Below are 14,264 nucleotides of genomic sequence, written 5' to 3' on the forward strand. Positions count from 1 at the left end.
ATGAATTGATTCCCCTCGAGGAGAGAATTCTTGACAGAACATCACAGCTGCCTTTAGAGCAAATGCTTTCAAAGAGTAGAAACATGCTTTAAAAAGAATTTGGCAGTCAGCAAGCTCAGTGTTTAAAAGGCACAGAACTCAAGATTTGACTAGTTACGTTTGCGACACAGCACCTAATGCAATAGAATGAGAAGCAGTCCCTCTATGGTTGCCTTGTAGCAAACTATCAAAAAAGTTCCTTTTTCAAATTTCATGCAAAGGCTCAACAATGAAATTTGATTGAAACAAATAAGAAAATTGTGTAATTTCACCACAGCACACACACAGTACAGGAATCACAAGAAATAGATGAGCATTTTTTTCAGATTGAAGATTTTCCAAATATTCTAATATTAATGCAGCCATATTCAATTACTTAAATGATTGAATTTTTCGATCACCCCATGGAATCCTTGTAACTCTGACAAGCTGACAATTTTGTAATGTTTGAAGGCACAATGCAAGCCCATGGCAAAGCAGTTATATTAATATTTATATTATCAATTTTCTGAAATGTTAAAATGTATCCAAATACTAATTTAAAAACAAAACTCAATCAGAACTTCAACTAAAACATTAATGCAAAGAAAACTGGTAGCACTTTATTCCAATGGGATTCGTCAAGGATTTAAAATTCCTTAACTTAAATGAAATAAACTTCTTTCTAGCCTGTTAATATGATCTTGCAAATGGCAATAGTACAATTTTAACATGTCACATTGATATCACTAATCAATGTGAATCACATGCTCCTAACTTACGAGATAACTGAACAGCAGTTTGTTAGAGCATTGTAACTCCAATGAAAATGTCTCACAAAAGCAAAGTTATACTGTGGAAAATGTTTAGAAGCTGTCTGCAAATGTTATGACACAGTCTGAAATATGAAGTATTGTTATCTACCATTTTACGGCAGTGGGTATTAATGATTTTGCAAACTCTCTAGGCTAGAGGAAACAGTCATTCCTTTACAAAGTTCACAAAACTGGTAGTTTGCAATGAAATTTGATGGTAGAGCTATTCCTTCTTTGCTAATTGTTCATTTTCAAAACCGATCATCTGTGTACTTATTTTATCACACTCAAACCTCTGCTGTTCGGTACAAAGCAGCTGTAATCACACAATGCAGCATTATACGATACACTGCAATCCCATTTCATGATCTAGGTTGGGAAAGACTTCAACTGATAACAGGACTGGCTATACCAGTTCTGACTAATTAAGGTAGAAACTGTAACTTGGGAAATATTTGCTTAACTCGAGATTTGATTACCGTAATATTTGAGTTAAACCTCATACCTGTTTATAAATCATTCACCTAGTTAATTGATTTGCATTTTGGCCAAAACATTAGTAGAAGATTTGACAGCAATCAAATTTATTGGACTGTAGTTCATCTTTTTAGTATCAGTGGAATTTTTAACCTCTATTTTGTGCATGCATTTTGTTGATAAAGCACAAAATTAATGTTCTTGTGAACTGGTAATGACTGATGAGTGATATTTCTGCAATTTTACATCCAAATTATCCTGATTATGTTTACATTTGTTGCATTATCTGCTGCATGATGCCAGTAGAATAAGCACCATAAAGTTTCAGAACCAGGCCAAACACAATCAGGGTATTTTTTGCAGTCTTAAAGGAGAAGTGTAATCCAATGAATTGTCTCATATGATAAATGTTATAAAGATAGATATCTGTATACTGAGCAGCATTTGCCAATCACCCCTTGTCATCATCTTTTAAAATTATTGGTTGGAATCAACCAGAGAACAAATATTTTGACATCATGAAGTTCTGCTCCCATGACATTGTGAATTGGGAATGCGACCCTCAACTCACTGTATTCATTCATTATGACACTGGAGCAAAAATTCATAATGTCACATCAGAAGGAATGCTACCCAAAATATAATTTCCAGGGTCTCTCTTAACAGTTTTAAAGCATATACCAAAGTAACAAGGGATGACTCAAGCATTGTTAAACCTTAAGTCTACCTCCTTTACATTATGTGGCAGTTGAGTAACATACAGCATAATTAATCAACATGCACTTAACAATTATCAAGACCATTTACATCAACATCATTTACACTGTTTGTCTGGAGTTTCTGCGGATCTTCCAAAGTAACAATGGACATTTAGGAGAACCGCCAGGAAAATTCAATACCTACGTCTATATATGGACTGATTGGTGACATTTCATGAGAAGATTCCCTGCAATCGTTAAATCAAGGATTATAAAACCAGGAGATTTACACGTGATATTCAGGAATCCAGTATGACACTCACGGATTAAAGTTGGCGGAGTTATAATATTCTGCTCCCTAAATGTCCTTAGCATGCTTTGTAAGTGCATAATATGGTTAGATTTTCCATCCACTGACTATGAATGGGCAAACATCTAGCCCTCGCATATATATTCTACTTGTTGAACATCAATATTGTACCAGTCTTTATTTTCATTACATTAGCAGGCTGTCCAGTTCAGATGGCTTGGATCATTCCTATGGTCTTCAAAATGAAATGTGAACCATTGAGTACAGTTAGATCTAACACTGCTTCCTAGCCCAACCACAATGTCACTGTTAAAAGTAAGAAAATTCTGGGAGCAATTTTAAGCAATATGTTATGGTTGAGTGGTATGCAGCCTTGTGATATAAAGAGACAAGTTTGTCTTTCTAATCCATAAATGCACACACGCTGAACAAGGTTACCATATACAATGCAACTCTTTCTTAAAAGCCGTAATTCCACATTGTCCTTACGTTCCACTTGCCTCTGATAGAACGAGGAATCAGAAAATGACAATTAGATGAAAATAGTCAGCCTTCAGGAAGCATGAAACCAGTTTCAGGGATCGGGAATACAGCTTCTGTTTGATGAAAGGTTCAACCACAAATAGGGCCCATTTCGTAACTCCACCTACAGAAACTAAGAACATTAAGGAGATAATGGAAACTAAAAGAACCCTTTTCTTCTGAGTAATAAAGCTTCAGGAAGGCCAAAGGAAACATAAGAACAGTGTAAGAAAAATCAATGAAAACAAAAAGATCTCAAAGATAACCAGGGGTCAGCTCACCAACATTGAGACCCTTTCTTCTCTTTGGAGTCTGTTGCGGGGGTGGGAGGAATGCAGATTGTACTCCACAATCAGTCTCAGGAGAAAGGTTCTCATATACATTTGCATTTTATTTGCATGGTACCAGGAACAGTTAAAGTTGAATACACGGTTAATTCTGTCTTTCAGAAGCGTTGTAAAAATAGTGGGCCCAAAAATCCATGGGGGCTCCGCCAATCTCAGCACAACTCCAGCAGGAGAGCGATAGAACCGACTGGAAAACAGTGGGTACCTGGTGCACTGGGTCTCTTCCCTTTCTGGAAGTTTCCAACATGCCTGGTAAGAGGCAAAACCTACCCCCCTCCCTTTACAAGGCAAATTCTGTCAGGGGGGGGGACCAGAGCCAGGGTGGGAACATTTTCCATTGGGAGTTCCCAATTGTCTGGCTCAATCAGGAGATGGCTTATCTCTGGGGACCAGTGTGCCTAATGAGATCAAGTGCACTGGCCTTCAGATGGGTGAAAGTGGCCTCCATTGGAGATGGGGGTCCAGGCCAGGATCCTCAAAGAAATGATGCAATTTTTTTTTCAAAACCTAAATCAGTTACTTACACAGGGTGCTAAGTGGGACAAGGCTTGTGTCTCGGGGAGGGAGTTGCCTGGGCAACAATCCCCAGTCCACCCAATTTTCTAGCTGTGTGGATTTGGTGGATGCCCCATGAAAATGAGATGACCTTCCACTGACCTTGCAAACTCCGGCAGTCAGCACTGGGGTGCACCAGCAGTTATACCATGTGTTCAGTGGCCTAACCAGAGGTAATTAAATTCCTCAATTTTTATTTTTGTGGGCCCAGGGGAAGCAGTAGTGCTCCTCCTGGTCCTAGGCTCACAAAAAAACTACAACACTTTCGATGTCTCCCATGGATTGCCTCCCTCCTCTCCCAAACCTGACCTGCCGGTTGGCTCTGCAATAGCTAGTCAGTTTCCCACCTTCCCCGATCAGCAAACTGCAGCAAGGGGCCTGATTTGTTCACAGCTCACCAGCGACATTTAATGGGGTTCAAAGTCGAATTTGCCTCGGGCCCCAGGCTGGCGCCGACCATCGCCCCGCCATCTTTGTTCCTGTTTTGGGCGCAAGTCGAATTTCTTGGTACAGTTTCTATTTGTGCTTAGAGTTTTTACTCTCTGGTTTGTCCTGTTTGATTTTTTGGGGTCTAGAGCTTTAGAAAGACTTACTTTTAGAATCGTTGCTTCATTGGTCAATAAATCCTAAATCAGTACACTTAGATCAGCTCGTATCAGCAGCTTGAAATATATGCAAATTAACGGGCACAGTCAAAGAAATATTATTTGGCAATCCTGGTTTCGCAGCAGATGCATATAATGGCTGTGCTTTACTGCTTCATTGCTCGCCAGTCCATGATTCCAGCCTATTCACTTTAATGGGCAGAAAAGTCCAGCTATTTTGATTTGGAAAGCTCGGGGAATTTTCCTTTTTTGTTTTATTCGTTCATGGGATGTTGGCGTCGCTGGCGAGGCCAGCATTTATTGCCCATCCCTAATTGCCCTTGAGAAGGTGGTGGTGAGCCGCCTTCTTGAACCGCTGCAGTCCGTGTGGTGAAGGTTCTCCCTCAGTGCTGTTAGGAAGGAAGTTCCAGGATTTTGACCCAACGACGATGAAGGAACGGCGATATATTTCCAAGTCGGGCTGGTGTGTGGCTTGGGGGGGGGGAACATGCAGGTGGTGTTGCTCCCATGTGTCTGCTGCCCTTGTCCTTCTAAGTGGTTGAGGTCGCGGGTTTGGGAGGTGCTGTCGAAGAAGCCTTGGTGAGTTGCTGCAGTGCATCCTGTGGATGGTACACACTGCAGCCATAGCGCACCGGTGGTGAAGGGAGTGAATGTTTAGGATGGTGGATGGGGTGCCAATAAAGCGGGCTGCTTTGTCCTGAATGGTGTCGAGCTTCTTGAGTGTTGTTGGAGCTGCACTCATCCAGGCAAGTGGAGAGTATTCCATCACACTCCTGACTTGTGCCTTGTAGATGGTGGAAAGGCTTTGGCAAGTTAGGAGATGAGTCACTCGCCGCAGATACCCAGCCTCTGACCTGCTCTTGTAGCCACAGTATTTATGTGGCTGGTCCAGTATTTATGGCTGGGCTGCATTGCAAGTAAAAAAATCAGTAACGCGTTCATAAAGAACAGGCTTACAATTGTGTTACACAGTGCACAGAGAAAATATTTGCACCCTCCATGCTTTGTTTTTTGCACAAGAACTTATAATAATGTAGTCATAGAATCATAGAAAGCTACGGCACAGAAGGAGGCCATTCAACCCATCGAGTCCGTGCCGGCCAAAAAAGAGCTTTCCAGCTTAATCCCACTTTCCAGCACTTGGTTCGTAGCCCTGTAGGAAACGGCACTTCATGTGCACATCCAAGTACTTTTTAAATGAGTTGCGGGTTTCTGCCTCTACCACCCTTTCAGGCAGTGAGTTCCAGACCCCCACCACTCTCTGGGTGAAAAAAATCCTCCTCAGCCTCCCTCTAATCCTTCTACCAATTACTTTAAATATATGCCCCCTGGTCACTGACCCCTCTGCTAAGGGAAATAGGTCCTCCCTATCCACTCTATCTAGTCCCATCGTTTTATATACCTCAATTAAATCTCCCCTCAGCCTCCTTTGTTCCAAGCAGAACAACCCCAGCCTATCCAATCTTTTCTCATTGCTAAAATTCTCCACCTCTGGCAACATCCTCATAAATCTCCTCTGTACCCTCTCCAGTGCAATCACATCTTTCTTGTAATTTGGTGACCAGAATTGTACACAGTACTCAAGCTGTGGCCTAACCAATGTTTTATACAGTTCCAGCATAACCTCCCTGCTCTTATATCCTATGCCTCAGCTAGTAAAAGAAAGTATCCCGTATGCCTTATTAATTTATCTGTCCTGCTACCATCAGGGATCTGTGGACATGCACTCCAAGGTCCCTCACTTCTCTACACCTCTCAGTATCCCCCCATTTATTGGGTACTCCCTTGCCTTGTTTGCCCTCCCCAAATGCATTACCTCACACTTCTCTGGATTGAATTCCATTTGTTGCTTTTCTACCCACCTGACCAGTCCATAGCTTTCCTCCTCACTATCAACCAAACGGCCAATTTTTGTATCATCTGCAAACTTCTTGATCAAGCCCCCCACATTCAAGTCCAAATCATTAATATATACCTCAAAAAGCAAGGGACCTAGTACTGAGCCTTATGGGACCCCACTGGAAACAGCCTTCCAGTCGCAAGAACACCCGTCAACCATTACCCTTTGCTTCCTGCCACTGAGCCAATTTTGGATGTAGTGACTTTCACCTAACAAAATATCCCATGGTCTTTAGAGTAATAGTTAGTGGTGGACAATGAGCAGGAAGTCGGAGAGACCTTAGGACTGGTGGCTGAAAGCACATTTGAAGGGGTAAGTTTTGAGGAAGCTTCTGAAAAGAGCAGGGAGAAAGGTGGCAAGATAAAGAGGTTTAGAGGAAGAGGTCCAGTGTGCAGGGCCATAGTGGCTAAGTGAAAGAAAGTCACACCGCAAGATTTGTTAAAAGTGAGTTCATTTTATCAAGCTGTGCTCAAACCTGCAGCTCTACAATTGGCTGTGCAGCCATTCACTAGAGCTAATGCCATATTTGGCCCTGTGTATCATGAACTTCTTGTGTTGATTTTGGATATGACCTACTATTAAGTGCTCCTAAAATTGTAAGAAGAGCACTGGTGGGTGGTGGTATAGCCAACTGATGAGCTGCAAGGGCTTCTACCTACATCTGCAACCCTTTCTAAAGCATGCATGTCTTTTTTGTATTGTTCTAACTAAAACTGAACACAATCCTCGAAGTGTATTCTGACTAGCACATTGCAAAGCCTTATCATAACTTCTGTCAACTTGTAGTCCACTGTACTGGGTACATGCCCTATCATTTCAGTGGCTTTTGTAATTGCTTTGCCAGATCATCTGGATATTGAAAGTTACATGTCTGCTATTATTCACAGGTCTCATTCTAAATCCCCTTGCGCTAATTCAGTTTGATTCATTGTATACTTTGAGCCACATTTACTCCACTTATGTGCAATACTTTCAATTATCTGTTAAATTTATTTATTTGTCTAACTGCAAAACCAATCTGAATCATTTTGAAAATCTTTTGCTGCATCATCTGTTTCTGCTACTTTCCTATTTTAACTAGCTACTTATTCAGTCCTATATTTAATTTAGAGTAAATTTCAACTTAATTAGAAGTATTTCATGTGGAACTTTGCCAAAAGCTTAATAAACTATATGATAGGGACTGCCACTGTATTCTTTACTGTAATGTCCTCAAATAAATCAAAGAAGTTTGACAAATAGGACTTTTCCCTTCTAAATCCATGCTGGATGTTTCTTATCAAGTTATTGCTATGCAGGTACTCCTCCAGCCTACACCTTAGTATAAATTCCATTATTTTACCTGTTACTGATATTAAGCTAATAGGCTACCAGTTGCCTAGATCAGGGGCTCAATTTTGAAATGGTGGTGGATTGGCAGCAGGGGGGGTGAAGGTCCGCGTGGCAAACCCGAATAAAAAAAAATTTACCTTTTCCGACACGATTGCAAAGTAATTGATGGTGATTAAAGTTGTTTCCGGGTTTCATGCCCGGCAGCCAGCCTGATTGACAGGCTGGCTGCTGACAAGGAGCTGCAATGCCGAGGGGGGAGGGAGAGAAAGAGAGAGAGAGACGTCATCCGGCGCTGGAACAGAGAGTGAAGAGCTCGGAAGATCGGGGGGTGGGGAGAGAGGGGAAGATCCGGGGGGTGGGGGAGAAGAGAGAGATCATAGAGGGACATCGGGGTGGGGGGGGGAGAGGGACATCAGAGAGGGAGACATCGGGGGGTGGGGGAGAGGGGGGACATCGGAGAGGGAGACGTCGGACATTGTAGCAGGATGGAAAGGGGTAGGTTTATTTTGTTTTTTAACTTTGTGCAATGGTTTTTTATTTAATTTGTTTAGTTTATTTTTGCCTGATCCGGTTTCACCAGGCGTGAATCAGAAGCCATGGGAAAGCCGCCCAGGTAAGTTTAAAATCGGTTTAACTATCTACTGTGTCAGAAATAAAGTACTTTAAGTACCTCAATGAGTACATTTGGCTCTTTAACTATCATCCCGCTGGCTTTAATTGCTGGGATTTTCCCGATTTTTGCAGCCCCCCCTGCCCCCAACTCACCCGCAATTTCCTTTGAAAATAATAGGGGCCCAGATATTTTAATATATATTTAAATATAGGTACTGCATTTTGCTTCCTGCAGAATGACACCAGTTCCCAGTAATTCTTCCTGACAATGCAGATGCTATCCTGATCAGTAAGAACCAGATGTAGATGCAAGTTACCTGTACAGTAGGCTTAAAAGCAGTCTCGTACCACATTCACTAGTTCTAATTCTGATTCAGTTGCCTTGTATCTATTATTGAGCTGATGGAAGTCACTCATTATTACATTATTGTCTTTTTATACCTTTCTTTAACTCATCATTTTAGTTAACAACCTTATTTTGTGCAGGGGGTCTGCAATAGACCCCTACTGTTAATTCTGTCCTCTGCCTGTTAACTCAAGCCAAACTGTTTCATTTTGTTTCTTCCCCTGGGATATCAAGTTACCTTCCTTAAGTTCCGAATTATCCTGGACATGTAAAGATACCCTTTCCTCTTTTTTCTGTCCTTCCAGAACATCCCATACACCTCTGTTTTGAATTCACTCCCATCTTCTGGGGTACGTCATTCATTTGCAATTTCTACATTATTATAATTTCTTGCTCCATATGTCTCTAACTCAATCATATCTTTAGTTTTGTAGAATGTGTAGCTGTGGTGCCTTGTTGGAGTGACAGGCAATTTCAAGACTGAAAACTATGATCACTTGATTTAAAAATGGATGCTCTTTTTTCATTGTGCTTTATGTTTTTTCCAGGATTTTTTTTACTATGAAGCAACTTATGAAACCTTAATCCAATCTTTTCAAACCTTAAGCTGGTTGCAAATTCAGCTTGCCATTGGGTTGTACAGTGGGTTAACACACAGTCTTTTCAATTCTAGGACATGTGTATGAATCCAGTCCAGATTGATGAGTGCCAACTGTAAGGGTTCAACGTGAAATGAGTTTGAATAGTTTCTCCAAGCATGTGCAGACCCACAGCATAAAACTGCCTACAAATTGGCAGTGTTACTCAAACAGCCCGATCGGATGGCTAGTATGAGAAGTAGAAAAATTCATAATGGCGCTGTAGGGGGTGCTGTTCTGTGGTTGGACTTAAGCTTGTTGATAGAGGGTACAGAGAACATTAATCTGAATTTTAACATTCTGTTCCTGAGCTGCGAGTGCTTGATGCCAACACTGGACATGCAAAATGAAAATGAAGTATTCCATTCCCTAAGAATGACATCCCTCATTTTGCAGAGTATAAAATTTACACAATATATTGTGCTATGATAGTCAGAATATGTGATTTGTTTAAACATCCATGCTCAAAAGAAGCACTATATATCTATATAGATAGATATATAGATAGATATATAGTTAATGGCATCTGATCAAGACTATAAATGACCAAAGTTACAACCGAGGGGTATTGGTATCAAAACCACAAAACGAAGAAACTAACCACATTGCTAAAGACTTTCAGTTCATCAAAAATCCATGGTCCACACTAATGCATTAAACATCAATGCTTCTTAGGTTTTACAGATGACTACTGAATATAGATGAATTGAAAATGAACTTATTTGCTTCATTAAAATGATGAGGTCATTATTACTACCTGCTATAACTACACTAACCTGCATAGCTGAGATACTGGTAACAAGACACATCCTTAATATTTAAATATTTGGAAGAGATTTCAGTCTTTGTAAATATCAATTTAGCAATAAAATCAAAACAAAAAACTGCACTAATTTAATTAAACTGAACACTATTCTATCGATAAAACAACACAGCTTAACTACAAATAGAAGTAAAGCTGTTCTGGGAATCTGAAGCAGCGATTGTTATTTGGCATTTAAGCTTTTATCTTACACTGCCACTGCTGTGTCTTGCTATTCAGGTCTGCTGCCAGGGGAGAAACATCACGTGATAATAGAAGGAAAGACAGTTATTTTTATACAACCTATACTTGATGGGGGGTGTGGGGGGGGGGGAAACACAGTGAGAGAATTATTTTTATGATTCCCTGAAAGTGAAACTATTTTTAATCAAGTGCTGTGCAGTGTGTACAGCGACTTCCTACCTCAGATTCAATAACATCCTAATATCAGTGTGACATCATCTTTCAATTTATCTTTCAGCTTCAAACAAGGTGTGACTGAACTAAAATGTTCTAATTTCTTCTCAATATTACACATTTCCATCCAAATGGCCAAAAATAGTTTTAAATTCCAAATAAGCACAATAAAAATTCCTGAAATGTCTAGCCAGCAAATGGTTTGACCTTTTAGCTTTCAGATGCATCATTAATGGTGCTCTGTATTCAGCGGCAAAGACTATTGCACTGTGGCAGCCCAGGGACAACAAAGTCTTTTTACAATCTGCCCAAAATACTTTTAACATTCTGTTTACTTTGACAAGGGGCATGTTTCCATGCACAAAAAATAAACGGGATGTGAAACATGGAAAGAATAGTAACACACTTTAGCTGTTAGCTTGCTTCACTGTGGAGGGGGCTCAAAAGAACACTGTTTTGTGCCATTGGAAAATATAAGGAAGCCTTTGATGAATGCAAAGCCTGGCTGCCTCTGTAGTTTCAATTAGTTCTGTCCAACTTACTGGGGTTCCCTAAAGGGGTCTTTAGTTTAAAAAAAAGCTGTATGTCCCTTCTAAACTTTGCAATGATGTGAAAACTGGTGGTAAGGCCGACTTCAATGGGATGAGACAGAGACTGCCCACAGTAAACTGGGCAAATCTGTCAATGGGTAAAACGACTGATGATCAGTGGGAAATGTTTAAAGAAACTTTTAATGAGATACAGAACTGGTTTATACCCCTGAGGGGCAAGAACTCTACTTGCCAAAAAAAACAGCCATGGACAACTAAAGAGGTAAGGGACAGTATAAGACATAAGGAAATGGCATACAAAAAGGCAAAAAATAGCACAGATCCTGGCGAATGGGAAAGATACAAAGATCAACAAAGAGTCACAAAACAGATAATAAGAGCTACAAAAAGAGAGTATGAAAAGAAACTTGCAAGGGATATCAAAACCAATACGAAGAACTTTTATAGTTATAATAGGAAAAAGAGGGTGGTCAGGAGCAGTGTTGGCCCCTTAAAAACTGAAAGTGTGGATATTGTCGTTGGTAATGGGGAAATGGCGGACATGTTGAACGATTACTTTGCGTCAGTATTTACAGTAGAAAATGAGGATAGCATGCCGGAAATCCCAAGAAAACTAATATTGAATCGAGGACAGGGACTCGATAAAATTAACATAAGTAAAGCAACAGTAATGAAGAAAATAATAGCACTAAAGAGTGACAAATCCCCAGGACCAGATAGTTTCCATCCCAGGGTTTTAAAGGAAGTAGGTGAGAAGATTGCAGATGCCCTAACTATAATCTTTCAAAGTTCTCTAGATTCAGGAACTGTCCCTCTAGATTGGAAAATTGCACATGTCACTCCGCTTTTTAAGAAAGGAGAGAGAGGGAAACCGGGGAATTATAGACCAGTTAGCCTAACAGCTGTTGTGGGGAAATTGCTGGAGTCTATAATTAAGGATAGGGTGACTGAACACCTCGAGAATTTTCAGTTAATCAGGGAGAGCCAGCATGGATTTGTGAAAGGTAGGTCGTGCCTGACAAACCTGATTGAATTTTTTGAAGAGGTGACTAAAGTAGTGGACAGGGGAGTGTCAATGGATGTTATTTATATGGACTTCCAGAAGGCATTTGATAAGGTCCCACATAAGAGACGGTTAGCTAAGATAGAAGCCCATGGAATCGAGGGAAAAGTATGGACTTGGTTAGGAAATTGGCTGAGCGAAAAGCGACAGAGAGTAGGGATAATGGGTAAGTATTCACATTGGCAGGATGTGACTAGTGGAGTCCCGCAGGGATCTGTCTTGGGGCCTCAATTATTCACAATATTTATTAACGACTTAGATGAAGGCATAGAAAGTCTCATATCTAAGTTTGCCGATGACACAAAGATTGGTGGCATTGTAAGCAGTGTAGATGAAAACATAAAATTACAAAGGGATATTGATAGATTAGGTGAATGGGCAACATTGTGGCAAATGGAATTCAATGTAGACAAATGTGAGGTCATCCACTTTGGATCAAAAAAGGATAGAACAGGGTACTTTCTAAATGGTAAAAAGTTAAAAACTGTGGATGTCCAAAGGGACTTTGGGGTTCAGGTACATAGATCATTGAAGTGTCATGAACAGGTGCAGAAAATAATCAATAAGGCTAATGGAATGCTGGCCTTTATATCTAGAGGACTGGAGTACAAGGGGGCAGAACTAATGCTGCAGCTATACAAAACCCTGGTTAGACCGCACCTGGAGTACTGTGAGCAGTTCTGGGCACCGCACCTTCGGAAGGACATATTGGCCTTGGAGGGAGTGCAGCGTAGGTTTACTAGAATGATACCCGGACTTCAAGGGTTAAGTTACGAGGAGAGATTACACAAATTGGGGTTGTATTCTCTGGAGTTTAGAAGGTTAAGGGGTGATCTGATCGAAGTTTATAAGATATTAAGGGGAACGGATAGGGTGAATAGAGAGAAACTATTTCTGCTGGTTGGGGATTCTAGGAGTAGGGGGCACAGTCTAAAAATTAGAGCCAGACCTTTCAGGAGCGAGATTAGAAAACATTTCTACACACAAAGGGTGGTAGAAGTTTGGAACTCTCTTCTGCAAACGGCAATTGATACTAGCTCAATTGCTAAATTTAAATGTGAGATAGATAGCTTTTTGGCAACCAAAGGTATTAAGGGATATGGGCCAAAGGCAGGTTCATGGAGCTAGATTACAGATCAGCCATGATCTTATCAAATGGCGGAGTAGGCATGAGGGGCTGAATGGCCTACTCCTGTTCCTATGTTCCTATGGTAATAGTACAGGTTTTCACTTTCAACAGATAAGTGATCGTGGTCAATCAGAAATGTTTACCACCAGGAGGAGGAAAAGCTTTAGAAATTGCCCAAACAAAATACAATGTACAGGAACAGATCTACAAGAGAGTATGTGTGTTAGATTGTAGAACTATAGATGTTTACAGCATTTGGCGCATCATGCTGGTTCTTTGCTAGAGCAATCCAAAACTAATCCCATTGCTGCACTCTCTACTCATAGCCCTGCATTTTCTTCTGCTTCAAATAAATATCCATTTTTTACTTAAAAGATGTAATAGTCTGCCTCATCCACTCCCTGTGGAAAAATATTCCATGCTCTAACAACCCTCCGCATAAAAAAATTTCTTCCAACCTCTCTCCACACTCTGTGACTATTGTAAATTAATGACCCCTCATCACTGACTCCCCGAGGAAATAGTCCTTCCCTATTCACCCTATCATAATTTTAAAACTTATATTAAATCTCCTTGTGGCTTCCTCTGTTCCTGTGGAAATAATCCCATTATCTCTTCCTACACTCTCCCTACATTCTGAACTCTCTAGAACTGCTTATTGGGTGGCCACATTCAGGACAGTATGACCCAGAAACCCTTCAGCTTCTCAGATGCTGTGAAGGGTGACCGATTGCTGCTCCAGGACAGAGATCTTCTGCTCCAGAGGCTCAACTTTCCGACACTTTGTCTAATCATGTTGCCTTTGACTATACTGTGGATCCATGATGGCCCACATGTTGCACTCCTCACACATTACAAGGTTCCCTGCATTGCTATCCATTGGGCCTCGATTTTAACCCCCCCACCTTGCCCCCCCCCCCCCCCCGAGGGTAGCCAAGGGTCAGGTGAGGGGTTAAAATCTTGAAAATTGCGATCCCACCGCCATATTAATAGCGGAGATTCAGGCCATTGACGAGGCTCCCGCTAAAAGCAGGCTGGGGCCTACTTAACATGCAAAAATCGCGACTTCGACGAAATATTATCATCAAGCCGGGGAAGTCCCACGCTGCCACGGTGGGTGGAGCCGA

The 14,264-nt window shown here is 41.0% G+C and overlaps 1 protein-coding gene across 2 annotated transcripts in view; it reads right to left on the reverse strand.

Annotated features, from left to right (window-relative positions):
• frmd6 (FERM domain containing 6) overlaps positions 1-14,264 on the reverse strand; it is a 117,874-nt gene that overhangs the window by 63,028 nt on the left and 40,582 nt on the right. The window lies entirely within an intron of this gene.

This window comes from Heptranchias perlo, chromosome 10 (assembly GCF_035084215.1).
Source record: "Heptranchias perlo isolate sHepPer1 chromosome 10, sHepPer1.hap1, whole genome shotgun sequence".
Lineage (NCBI taxonomy): Eukaryota > Metazoa > Chordata > Chondrichthyes > Hexanchiformes > Hexanchidae > Heptranchias > Heptranchias perlo.